We start from the raw sequence: 13,019 nt of genomic DNA, 5'->3' as shown, positions 1-13,019 counted from the left end.
AATGAGTTCTTGAAGTGTAAATTGGATGTATCATTGGCAGTTCAGTGAGGATAGTTTTACCAAAAATTTATGATTGCCATGACTTAGGCTTTAGAGGCTAGTAAATAGGTGGTTCTAAAGAAGGGGGAGGAGATTTTCTCTACAAACAATATATGATGAGGACCACTGGCCTCTTCATGCCTCTAGAAAATCTACTTTTGTTGAAGTCTATTGTCTGGTTCATGGCCACTGGTCAGCTACAAATTAAGGTATCCTGCATGTGCTGACATTACTGTTTGCATTTCTGGAATAATTGCATCTATTTGCATAACAGGTTGGTGAACTTGACAAATTGATAATTTGTTTTATTCTTTTGTTCCCAAGGGTCCTTTCATTAAAAAGTGCATTTATGTTCTAAAAACCCCAAGGTTGATAGCAGCCATTGTTATAACTATTACACTGAAAACAATGATTAAAAGTGTAGTAAATTTGCTCATAGTTAGTTATCATAAACTTTTTGTACTAGAACATTGTATTGATGTATTTTTATTTATCACTCTTTGTCAACAACAGTGACTGTATTTCTAATGTTAGTGTATATTCTTAACAGAATGTAAAAGAAGGAACTTAAAATAGTTCAAATTACTTCCCTTTAGGCGATATGTGGTGTACAATTAGAGACTATACAATGCAATACCTAACATTTAGTTTCATAGTTTTCAAAGTACTTCTGTGTAAGAGAAATGGAAGTTCCAAGATAAGAAAGGTAATTGTGGGTTAAGGTTATTAGAACAGGTTTAATGGAGTGGGGGGTGGGCGGGGAGGATATAGCATCTGAATTTGTACTGAAGGAAGTATAGGGTTTGTTAGGTAGAGAGGAAGGGGTGGGCATTCTGGGGGGGGCAGCAACATGAGTAAAGGTGCAGAGTAGGAGTGAACACATCCCAACTGAGTGATGCTAAGGATTGGTAGGGATGCCTGCCTGACCAAAGCAGAGGGCTGCTGAGGAGCATGGAGTAGTTAAGATTTGATGGGTTAGAGGGAACAGGTGGTTGTGAGCCTTGGGAAGCAGAGTGAGGAATTCTAAGCCTAGGGATCTGTATTACTGAGGGTCCTGGCAGGAAATAAGTGAACTAGTTACAGAGATTTGGGTAGGGTTAAGGAAAGCAACAAGGGGTTGTGAAGTTCCCAAGGCCTAGCAGTGTCTGGAAGCCATTGGTACTTTTAAGCCAGAGGGGACAAGAAGAGGATTACTGAAGCCTGATGAGAGTGGGAGCGGTGGAAACCAAGGACCTGTGGCCATAGGGGAAAGGGTTCCAGGTGGGGAAAGAGCCAGGGCAATAAGGACCCTGATTTCTTTTTCTTTTCAGCCTCTAATTTCCTGCTAGTGCCTCTCATTGACATGACCCAAATGGAAACTAGGGGAATATGGACAGTATAGTCCTCCAGGTCAGCCTTAAAGGGCACAAAACAGCATAGAAAGGCAGAGATTAAGTTTGTTTGCGAGACTGGGGTCAAATAGAGAATGCCTAGCCCAGGACCCGTTTTAAATGATTGTAAATTTATAAGCAGAGGAATATTATACTGAAAATGCACTTGTAGGAAGATGTGGTTTAGCGGATTTTGAGGGTCGTTTTAAGAAGAATCTCTCTTCAGGCAGAGTTCCAACTTGTAACAAAAAAGGCAGAATGCAATCTGTTATCTGATTTATCCTTATAGACCCCATGGACAATATAATTTTTTAAATTTCTCTTGTCAACTTCTTAGACCAGAATTAATTCATCTACTGCAGAGAGTTCCTGAGCCCCTGCAGCAAAAAAGGTAGGATGCCAGTGACTTAAAGGGGCAAAAGAGGGAGCAGTACAGAGCACCAGCCTTGAAAAGCTTGCCTGGTTCTAGAGTACATGGGGTAGTGGTGATGAAGACAAGTACACAAATAATAAATCAGGCAGAGTATGACAGATGTTACAATATGTGTAAACAAAAGTGTCATCAGAGTTTAGAGGAGGAAGTGATCAAATCTGTATTGGTGAGTGTAGAGTGATTAAAACCTGAAAGGCTTCATGGAGGAAGTGACCTTTGAGATTGGCCTTTAAAGGAGAAATACGGATTTTGACAGGTAAAGATTAGATAGGTGAAGGCCATCAGTTATAGGGACTAGCATGAACAAAGGCACCGAGGTCAGAGTGTTTGGTTTGTTAAAATTAAGATGTATTCAGGGGGATTGTGGAAGATGAAATCGGAAGGCAAACTTGGCTCCCTCTGAATGGATTTAAACCCACAACAATGTCTTGTTTTCTGTTTCATAGGAAGTGGAGAGCCATTGACTTCTTTATGAATGGGGAATGAAATAATTGGTTAGAACTGAGCTTTAGAAAATTAATCTATCAGAAGTAGGTACAATGCAGGAGAATGGGGAGACTCTGGGAGCCCGTTGCAGTTTCCCAGGGTAGGTTATAATGGTTGAAACAGGGTGGAGCCAGTGGAAAAATGTTAAAAGAGGCTGGGGTGTAAAGGAAAGGCCTGAGTCAAAGACCGTTCTGTGGTTTTGATTCAGGGTACTTGAGTGATGTATCAGAAGGAGCTGGTTTTGTAAGAATGTAGGAGGGGAGGGTCGGAGAACATTAGGAGGTAGGGAAGCTGGAAGAGATTGAAGTTAATTTTGGACATGGTGAATTGAGAGTAGGCAGCACTGACATGGTGATATCCATGAGGCTTTTGGAAACAAGACCAGCGTTCTGCTGGGGTGCTGTCCAGAGATGTGGATTTGGGAGGTATCTATGTAGTGATGGGTTCAGCTTTAGCACTGAAGATATACAGTTGATGTAAAAAGAAAGGAAAATGTTGAAAAGAAGAAGAGGAGGTCCCAGAACCTTTGAGCATTAAGTGGACAAGAGGAGGCAAGAGTTCTTCAAGTTATTGGGTTTTTTGTTTTTGTTCAGCTTTAATGAAGTATAATTAACATACAACAAAATTTACCATTTCAAATGAACAATTTTGACAAATTTTGACCAATGTGTGATCATGAAGCTACCACCACAATCATGATATAGTCCATTTTCGTCATCCCCAGAAAGTTCTGCTATACCTCTTTGCAGCAGTTAATCCACTCTCCCTATTCCCTAGCCACTGGCAACCACTGATCTGCTTTCTATCATTATAGTGTTGCTTCCTCTACAGTTGTATAGATATGGAAGCATAGCTATATACTTTTTTTGTGTCTGGTTTCTTTAATTTAGTGTAATTCTTTTGAGATTCATTTGCATTGTTGCTTGTACCAGTAGTTCATTCCTTTTTATTACTGAGTGGTATGCCATTGTATTAATATACTATAATTTGTTAGTCCATTCATCATTTGATGGACATTTGAGATTCCAGTTTTAAGCTATTATGAATAAAGCTGCTATGAACATTCATGTACAGGTTTTTATGTGGTCATGTGTTTTCCTTTTTCTGGACAAATACCTAAGGAGTGGAATTGCTGCATATATAGTAAATACAGTATATGTTTAGTTTTATAATAAACTGCCATTTCCACTTTACATTCCCACTACCAGTTTATGAGAGTTTTAGTTGCTCCGCATCCTCACAAATACTTTGTATTATCTGTTTCTTTGAATTTAGCTATTTTAGTGGGTTTGTAATAGTATTTCATTTGTAGTTTTAATTTGCATTTCTCTAATGACTAATGTTGTTGGGCATCTTTTTTTTTTTTTTTTTTTTGGCGGTACGCGGGTCTCTCACTGTTGTGGCCTCTCCCGTTGGCGGAGCACAGGCTCTGGACGTGCAGGCTCAGTGGCCATGCCTAGCGGCATGTGGGATCTTCCCGGACCGGGGCACGAACCCGTGTCCCCTGCATCGGCAGGCGGACTCTCAACCACTGCGCCACCAGGGAAGCCCTGGGCATCTTTTTATATGCTTGTTTGGCCATTTATATATCTTTGGTGAAATGTCTGTTCAAATATTTTGTCCATTTAAAACAATTGTGTTTTCTTGCTACTGAGTTGAAAGGGTTCTTCTTACATGTTTTTGATACTAGTCCTTTTGTTGGATATGTATTTTGCAAATAGTTTAAATTTGAGGCTTGCCTTTTCATTTTCTTAGCAGTGCTTTTTGATCAGCAGAAGTTTTTAATTTTGATGAAGTCTAATGTGTCAATTTTTTGAGTCCTATTGAAGAAGTCTTTGCTTAATCCAGGGTTGCTAAGATTTTTTCCTATGTTTTCTTTTTTTTTTTTTTTTTTTTTTTTTTTTTTTTGGCGGTATGCGGGCCTCTCACTGTTGTGGCCTCCCCCGTTGCGGAGCACAGGCTCCGGATGCGCAGGCCCAGCGGCCATGGCTCACGGGCCCAGCCGCTCCGCGGCATATGGGATCCTCCCAGACCGGGGCACGAACCCGTATCCCCTGCATCGGCAGGCGGACTCTCAACCACTGCGCCACCAGGGAGGCCCTTTCCTATGTTTTCTTCTAGAGATTTTTGTAGTTTTAGCTCTTACATTTAGGTCTATGAGCCAATTTGAGTTGATTTTTGTATTTGAAATTAGGGTTGAGGTTCATTTTTTTCCATGTGCATATCCAGTTGTTCCAGCACCCTTTGTTGAAGATTATCCTTTCCCCATTAAACTGTCTTGGCACCTTAGTTAAAAATCAATTGCCCATGTATCTGTGGGCCTATTTCTGGACTTTCAGTTCTGTTCTGTTTATCTTTATGCTAGTAGACGTCTTGATTACTGTAGCCTTATAATAAGCCTAAAAGTCAGATAATGGAAATTCTATGACTTTGTTCTCTATCAAAATTATTTTGCTCTTGGGCTTCCCTGGTGGCGCAGTGGTTGAGAATCTGCCTGCTAATGCAGGGGACACGGGTTCGAGCCCTGGTCTGGGAGGATCCCACATGCTGCAGAGCAACTAGGCCCGTGAGCCACAACTACTGAGCCTGCACGTCTGGAGCCTGTGCTCCTCAACAAGAGAGGCCGCGATAGTGAGAGGCCCACTCACTGCGATGAAGAGTGGCCCCCGCTTGCCACAACTAGAGAAAGCCCTCGCACAGAAACAAAGACCCAACACAGCAAAAATAAATAAATTAATAAATTCCTACCCCCAACATCTTCTTAAAAAAAAATTATTTTGCTCTTCAGGCCTTTGCATTTCTGTCCTGCACATTTACGATGAGGACTATGAAAAGTATTTTGTTGTTGTTGTAACCTGTTTGGGATCATTTAAGGATCTGGAGAGAGTGGCTAGGAGAAACAGATTTTATCTTAGCAATAATGAAATAACTGAATTGGCAATTGATTCATTGAAACCTTCTGAAATATTTATTTTTAGAAATTTAGTGATACAGAACATGTGAAACCATCATGATAGTGATAAGCAGCACGATTAGTAGTTGAGGTTGGATGTCAGACTGCTCTGGTTTGAATCCTTACTCTATCAATTACTGCAGTGTGACCTTGGGTAACTACTTAGCCTCACTGTGCCTCCATTTCCTTTCCTTGCAAATGGGAATAATAAGAGTACCTATTTCTTAGAGTTGTTCTGAGATTATATAAGATAATACATCGAAAGGGTTTAGCACAGTGCCTGCCACATAGAACATGCTCAATGAATGTTAGAGGCTATTATTGTTCTGTTCACCTAGAGAATGCTAGAAAGCTTCAGAATTTGATAAATTCACTTGTTGGCACCATTAAGTCTACCTCTGTGCTCAAAACCGTCAGCTTCCCTCACTTATTTATGTTTTAGAAAGATAGGTAGTGCTATTTGGTTTCTTTTCAGTCCTTTGGTAGTTTTTCGAACCCCACTTTTCATTGGTGACTTTAGTAGTTTGCGTATATAATTAAATTTGGATTTGTTCATTGGACCATGAGTGGAAAAAAGAACAATTGACCTTTTTTTCTTTTGAACAAAGTATTGTTTTATTTTAAATAAATTTTTATTAGTTATCTATTTTATATATATTAGTGTATATATGTCAATCCCACTCTCCCAATTCACCCCACACCCGCTACCCCCGCTTTCCCCCCTTGGTGTACCTACGTTTGTTCTCTACATCTGTGTCTCTATTTCTGCCTTGCAAACCAGTTCATCTGTACCATTTTTCTGGATTCCACATATGTGTGTTAATATACAATATTTGTTTTTCTCTTTCTGACTTACTTCACTCTCTGTATGACAGTCTCTAGGTCCATCTGTGACTACGAATAACCCAATTTTGTGATGGTGGGCTTGTAGAATGAATTTGGGAGTGTTCCTTCCTCTGCAATTTTTTGGAAGAGTTTGAGAAGGATGGGTGTTAGCTCTTCTGTAAATGTTTGATAGAATTCACCTGTGAAGCCATCTGGCCCTGGACTTTTGTTTGTTGGAAGATTTTAAATCACAGTTTCAATTTCATTATTTGTGATTGGTCTGTTCATATTTTCTGTTTCTTCCTGGTTCAGTCTTGGAAGTTTATACCAAGAATTTGTCCATTCTTCCAGGTTGTCCTTTTTTTTTTTTTTTTTTTTTTTTTTTTGCGGTACGCGGGCCTCTCACTGTTGTGGCCGCTCCCGTTGCGGAGCACAGGCTCCGGACACGCAGGGTCAGTGGCCATGGCTCATGGGCCCAGCCCTCTGCAGCTTATGGGATCTTCCCGGACCGGGGCCTGAACCTGTGTCCCCTGTATCAGCAGGCGGACTCTCAACCACTGCACCACCAGGGAAGCCCCAGGTTGTCCATTTTATTGGCATATAGTTGCTTGTAGAGTCTCTTATGATGCTTTGTATTTCTGTGGTGTCCATTGTAAATTCTCCTTTTTCATTTCTGATTATATTGATTTGAGTCCTCTTCCTCCTTTTTTCTTGATGAGTCTGGCTAAAAGTTTGTCACTTTTGTTTATCTTCTCAAAGAACCAGATTTTAGTTTTATTGATCTTTGCTGTTGTTTTCTTTGTTTCTGTTTCATTTATTTCTGCTCTGATCTTTATGATCTCTTTCCTTCTACTAACTTTGGGTTTTGTTTGTTCTTCTTTCTCTAGCTCCTTTAGGTGTAACGTTAGATTGTTTATTTGAGGTTTTTCCTGTTTATTGAGGTAGGATTGTATTGCTATAAACTTCCCTCTTAGAACTACTTTTGCTGCATCCCATAGGTTTTGGATTGTCATGTTTTTTGTTTGTTTGTTTGTTTGTTTTTGCGGTACGCGGGCCTCTCACTGTTGTGGCCTCTCCTGTTGCGGAGCACAGGCTCCGGACGCGCAGGCTCAGCAGCCATGGCTCACGGGCCCAGCCACTCCGCGGCATGTGGGATCTTCCCAGACTGGGGCACGAACCCATGTCCCCTGCAACGGCAGGCGGACTCTCAACCACTGCGCCACCAGGGAAGCCCAATTGTCATGTTTTTGTTGTCATTTTTTTCTAGGTATTTTTTGATTTCCTCTTTGATTTCTTCAGTGACCTCTTGGTTATTTAATAGCATATTGTTTAGCCTCCATGTGTTTGTGTTTTTTTATGGTTTTTCCTGTAATTTATTTCTAATCTCATAATGTTGTGGTCGGAAAAGCTGCTTGATACGATTTCAATTTTCTTTTATTTACTGAGGCTTGATTTGTGACCCAAGATGTGATCTATCCTGGAGAATGTTCCATGTGCACTTCAGAAGTGTAATCTGTTGTTTTTGAATGGAATGTCCTACAAATATCAATTAAATCTATCTGGTCTATTGTGTCATTTAAAGCTTCTGTTTCCTTATTAATTTTCTGTTTGGATGGTCTGTCCATTGGTGTAAGTGAGGTGTTAAAGTCCCCCACTCTTATTGTGTTAATGTCGATTTCATCTTTTATAGCTGTTAGCAGTTGCCTTATATATTGAGGTGCTCCTGTGTTGGGTGCATACATATTTATAATTGTTACGTCTTCTTCTTGGATTGATCCCGTGATCATTATGTAGTGTCCTTTCTTGTCTCTTGTAACACTCTTTATTTTAAAGTCTATTTTATCTTATATGAGTATTGCTACTCCAGCTTTCTTCTGATTTCCATTTGCATGGAATGTCTTTTTCCATCCCCTCACTTTCAGTCTGTATGTGTCCCTAGGTCTGAAGTGGGTCTCTTGTAGACAGTATATATATGGTTCTTGTTTTTGTATCCATTCAGCCAGTCTGTGTCTTTTGGTTGGAGTGTTTAATCCATTCACATTTAAGGTAATTACTGATATGTATGTTCTTATTGCCATTTTCTTAATTGTTATGGGTTTGTTTTTGTAGGTCCTTTTCTTCTCTTGTGTTTCCCACTTAGAGAAGTTCCTTTAGCATTTGTTGTAGAGCTGGTTTGGTGGTGCTGAATTCTCTTAGCTTTTGCTTGTTTGTAAAGTCTTTGATTTCTCTGTCATATCCGAATGAGATCCTCACTGGGTAGAGTATTGTTGGTTGTAGGTTTTTCCCTTTCATCAGTTTAAATATATTGTGCCACTCTCTTATGGCTTGCAGAGTTTCTACTGAGAAATCAGCTGTTAACCTTGTGGGAGTTCCCTTGTATGTTGTCGTTTTTCTCTTGTTGCTTTTAATAATTTGTCTTCATCTTTAATTTTTGTCAATTTGATTACTGTGTGTCTTGGCGTGTTTCTCCTTGGGTTTATCCTGCATGGGACTCTCTGTGCTTCCTGGACTTGGGTGGCTATCTCCTTTCCCATGTTAGGGAAGTTTTCGACTATAATCTCTTCAGATATTTTCTTGAGTCCTTTCTCTGTCTTTTCTCCTTCTAGGAACCCTATAATGCAAATGTTGGTGTGTTTAATGGTGTCCCAGAGGTCTCTTAGGCTGCCTTCATTTCTTTTCATTCTTTTCTTTTTATTCTGTTCCACGGTAGTGATTTCCACCATTCTATCCTCCAGGTCACTTATCCATTCTTCTGCCTCAGTTATTCTGCTACTGATTCCTTCTAGTGTATTTTTCATTTCAGTGATTGTATTGTTCACCTCTGTTTGTTCTTTAATTCTTCTAGGTCTTTGATAAACATTTCTTGCATCTTCTCCATCTTTGCCTTCATTCTTTTTCTGAGGTCCTGGATAGTCTTCACTATCGTTATCCTGAATTCTTTTTCTGGATGGTTGCCTATCTCTACTTCATTTAGTTGTTTTTCTGGGGTTTTATCTTGTTCCTTCATCTGGGACATAGCCTTTTCATTTTGTCTATCTTTCTGTGATTATGGTTTTCATTCTGCAGGCTGCAAGATTGTAGTTCTTCTTGCTTCTGCTGTCTGCCCTCTGGTGGATGAGGCTATGTAAGAGGCTTGTGCAAGGTTCCTGATGGGAGGGAGTGGTGTTGGGTAGAGCTGGGTGTTGCTCTGATGGGCAGAGCTCAGTAAAACTTTAATCCGCTTGTCTGCTGAGGGGTGGAGTGAGTTCCCTCCCTGTTAGTTGTTTGGCCTGAGGCAACCCAGCACTGGAGTCTGCGGGCTCTTTGGTGGGGCTAATGGCGGTCTCTGGGAGGGCTCATGTCAATGATTACTTCTCAGAACTTCTGCTGCCAGTCTCATTGTGCCTGCAGTGAGCCACAGCTGCCCCCCTGCCTCTGCAGGAGACCCTCCAACACGAGCAGGTAGGTCTGGTTCACTCTCCTATGGGGTCACTGCTGCTTCCTCCTGGGTCCTGCTGTGCACAGTACTTTGTGTGTGCCCTCCAAGAGTGCAGTCTCTGGTTCCCCCAGTCCTGTTGAAGTCCTGCAGTCAAATCCTGCTGGCCTTCAAAGTCTGATTCCCTGGGGATTCCTCCTCCTGTTGCTGGTCCCTCATGTTGGGAAGCCTGAAGTGGGGCTCAGAACCTTCATTCCAGTGGGTGGACTTCTGTGGTATAATTGTTCTCCGTTTGTGAGTCCAGCTGTTATGGGACTTGATTTTTTCGTGATTGCGCCTCTCCTACCATCCATTGCGGCTTCTCCTTTGTCTTTGAATGTGGGGTGTCTTTTTTGGTGAGTTCCGGTGTCTTCCTGTCGATGATTGTTCAGCAGTTAGTTGTGATTAACAATTGGCTTTTAGTGGTATAAATCATCACTGTAAATTAAAACAAAACAAAACAAGACGGCAGCAGTTTTTTTTTTTTTCTTTTGTGCCAGTGTTTAGCTGGTTCATCAGGATTGTGAATTGGTTGTTCTTGAATACAAGTAAAAACGCATTAGTTTGATTCAATTTTGTCTATAGTTCTTTACTTGCTTAATAAGCGTGTCTGCTTCCTGGTTTATTTGACTAGTTCTGATTATTGATGTAGCAAAACAATTTGTCAGCAAACTCAGCAAGTTCTTTCATTTTCTAAGTGTACTTACTTTCTAAATAGGGATAATAACAAAAAAAGCTTTTTCCTTTTTAATCAGCTGTTTACTTTTGTGCAGCTAAACATTGATAATTTGTGTGCTTTAATGAGTTAGAGTGCCAAAATCAGTGTCAGCGTAATGAAGCCCTGGAGAAAGGAAGTACTTGGGGCAGGGGTGGGGAGAGCTGGATCACAGTGTGTGCACTTCATTTTCAGCTGCAGAACTTTGCAAATGGGCTGTCCCTCCTGCACTTCCAGAAATGCTCTTGATAAGTATCTTTATTGATGTCTTTCTTACGTGAATCTCTAAATTCATAAATTTAGAGCTTCATAAATTTATTTTTAGCTGTGCGTGTGGCAGAGGGGTGGTGGGGAACAGCAAGTTCAGTTTTATTTATTTAGGCTGCGCCACGTGGTTTGTGGAATCTTAGTTCCTGGACCAGGGATCGAGCCCAGGCCCTCAGCAGTGAAAGTGTGGAGTCCTAAACAGTGGACCACCAGGGAGTTCCTGACAAGTTCAGTTTTAAACATACTGAGTTTAAGATTCCTTCCTTTAAAATTCCTTTCAATTTAAGATTTAAGATCTGAATGGTTATATCATTTTAGCAGTGGATGTTCAGGTCTGGAGTTTAGGAGGGAGACATTTGGACCGAATCATTAGTATATGAGAGGTAGGTGAAAGCCTTGGGAGTAGCTGGAACTACTCCAGAAATGTGTGTATGGTGAGAGGAGGAGACAGAAATGGACGGAAGACAGAATCCGTGGTGTCTGTCCCCTGTGGTACCACCCCACTTGGAATCAGTTCTTTTAAAGTGCTTCCATTATATCAGTTCAGAGTAAGATAATATCTGGGTTTAAATTAGATTCTTTGTAAATAATGAACCACAGACCCAGATTGCTTAGCTCAATTCAGCAAATATTTCTTGAGGTCCCTTTATGTGCTTTACCTTTATGTGCTAAACATTAGGAGTATAAGCAAAATCAATACTGTCTTTGCCCTCATGGACTTTATAGACTAATATGAGAGGACACTAAGCGAATTATCACATAAATATTACATAATTGCAAACTGTGCAGAATGCTGTGAAGGTAAAGTACTGGGTGTTGTGTGAGCATTTTAAAAGAGGGACCTGATCTCATATGGGTACATTCAGGCATAGCTTCCCTTGGAAGTGACATTTAATTCAATTAGCAATTATTGAGTACCTAATGTGTCCCTGATACTGGGCTGTTTAAATTGAGATTTTTGTGACTAGCCGTTAACTGGGTGAAAGAGGGTGGGATGGAGAAAGCAGGCTCTAAGTAGACGGAGCTGCATATGCGAAGGTCCTGCAATAGAAAGAAGCATGATGCCTTCCAGGAATTGAACAGCTCTGGTGTGGCTAGAGAAGGGAGAGCAAGGGTGAGAGGTCAATTCAGATTGCTTCTGAAAAAATTTTAACTTTAAAAATAGACTTTATTGGGACTTCCCTGGTGGTCCAGTGGTTAAGACTCCACACGTCCACTCTAGGGGGTGTGAGTTCAGTCCCTAGTCGGGGAACTAAATTCCCACATGCCACATGGTGTGGCCAAAAAATTAAAAAAAAAAATAAAAAAGAAGACTTTATTAACTTTTTATTATAGAAAAATATTAAACATATACATAAATGGAGAGAATATTTCCCAATATGCATTTCAACAGTTATCAGTTCGTGGCCACTTTATTTCATTTCGACCCTCTGACTGTTTTCACTCATTAACACTTCTGGCACCAGATGTGTGGATTTTTTCCTCACACTAACCAATCCTCTAACTCCCTAGACACTGTATGTCCTCCAATTTAACTCAGTTCTGATACTAACTATCTGGAATTAGCACAGACCCCATAGATTAAGGGCTCAGTCCCACAAATCTGTCCCCACTTCAGATGCCTGTCGCAAGTCCCAGGTTGCTAGCTATACTTATGATCAACTCGCTATAAATTGGGTGTTCCCAATACCTCGTCAGGTTTGATAATTTGCTAGAATGGCTCACAAAACTCAAGAAAACACTTTACTTGCGTTTACTGACTTATAAAGGATACAACTTAGGAGCAACCAAATGGAAGAGATGATTAGGGCAAGGTATTTGTAGGGGGCAGGGGGTGGAGGTGGCTGGAGGGTGGTGTGAAGAGCTTCCATGCCTTCCTTGAGCATATTGGAAGCTCTCCAAACTCTGTCATTCAAGGGTTTTTATGGAGGTTTCATTAATTCAGCATCATTGATTAAAGCATTGGCCCATTGGTGATTTAACTCAATCTCCACCCCCTCTCCCCTCCTGGGAGGTTGGGGTTGGGGACTGAAAGTTCCAACTCTAATGATGGCTTCGATTTCTGAGGACCTGCCCCGATCCTGAAACTATCTAGGGGCCCCCAGTCACCAGTCATCTAGTAAGCATGCAAAAGGTACTTATCACTCCAGTGATTCCAAGGGTTTTAGGAGCTATGTGCCTGAACTGGACAAAGATCAAATATCTGTCTCCTATCATACCACATGCTCCGATCCACTTTCCTTGCCTCTTGTATTATTTTGAAGCAAATCTCAGATGACATATTCCAAAGGATTTTAAAGCAGGGGAGGGACACAATCAGGTTTGTTTTTTAAAGCCCTACTCTGGCTAGGGAGGCAAAGGAGGATTAAGAGATTATTTTGGTGGTCCAGATGAGAGATGATTGTAACTTAGATGAGGGTTGTGGCAGTGAAAATGGAGATATCTGGATAGATCTGAGAGCTTTTTAAGGGATGATA

At 40.8% G+C, this 13,019-nt stretch overlaps 1 protein-coding gene across 1 annotated transcript in view; it reads left to right on the top strand.

Annotated features, from left to right (window-relative positions):
• The window catches only part of HERC1 (HECT and RLD domain containing E3 ubiquitin protein ligase family member 1), a 213,134-nt gene that overhangs the window by 22,914 nt on the left and 177,201 nt on the right, over positions 1-13,019 (top strand). The window lies entirely within an intron of this gene.

This window comes from Mesoplodon mirus, assembly GCF_964341445.2.
Source record: "Mesoplodon mirus genome assembly, chromosome: 4".
NCBI classification, from domain to species: Eukaryota; Metazoa; Chordata; class Mammalia; order Artiodactyla; family Ziphiidae; genus Mesoplodon; species Mesoplodon mirus.
This window is presented reverse-complemented; position numbering and strand designations above follow the sequence as displayed.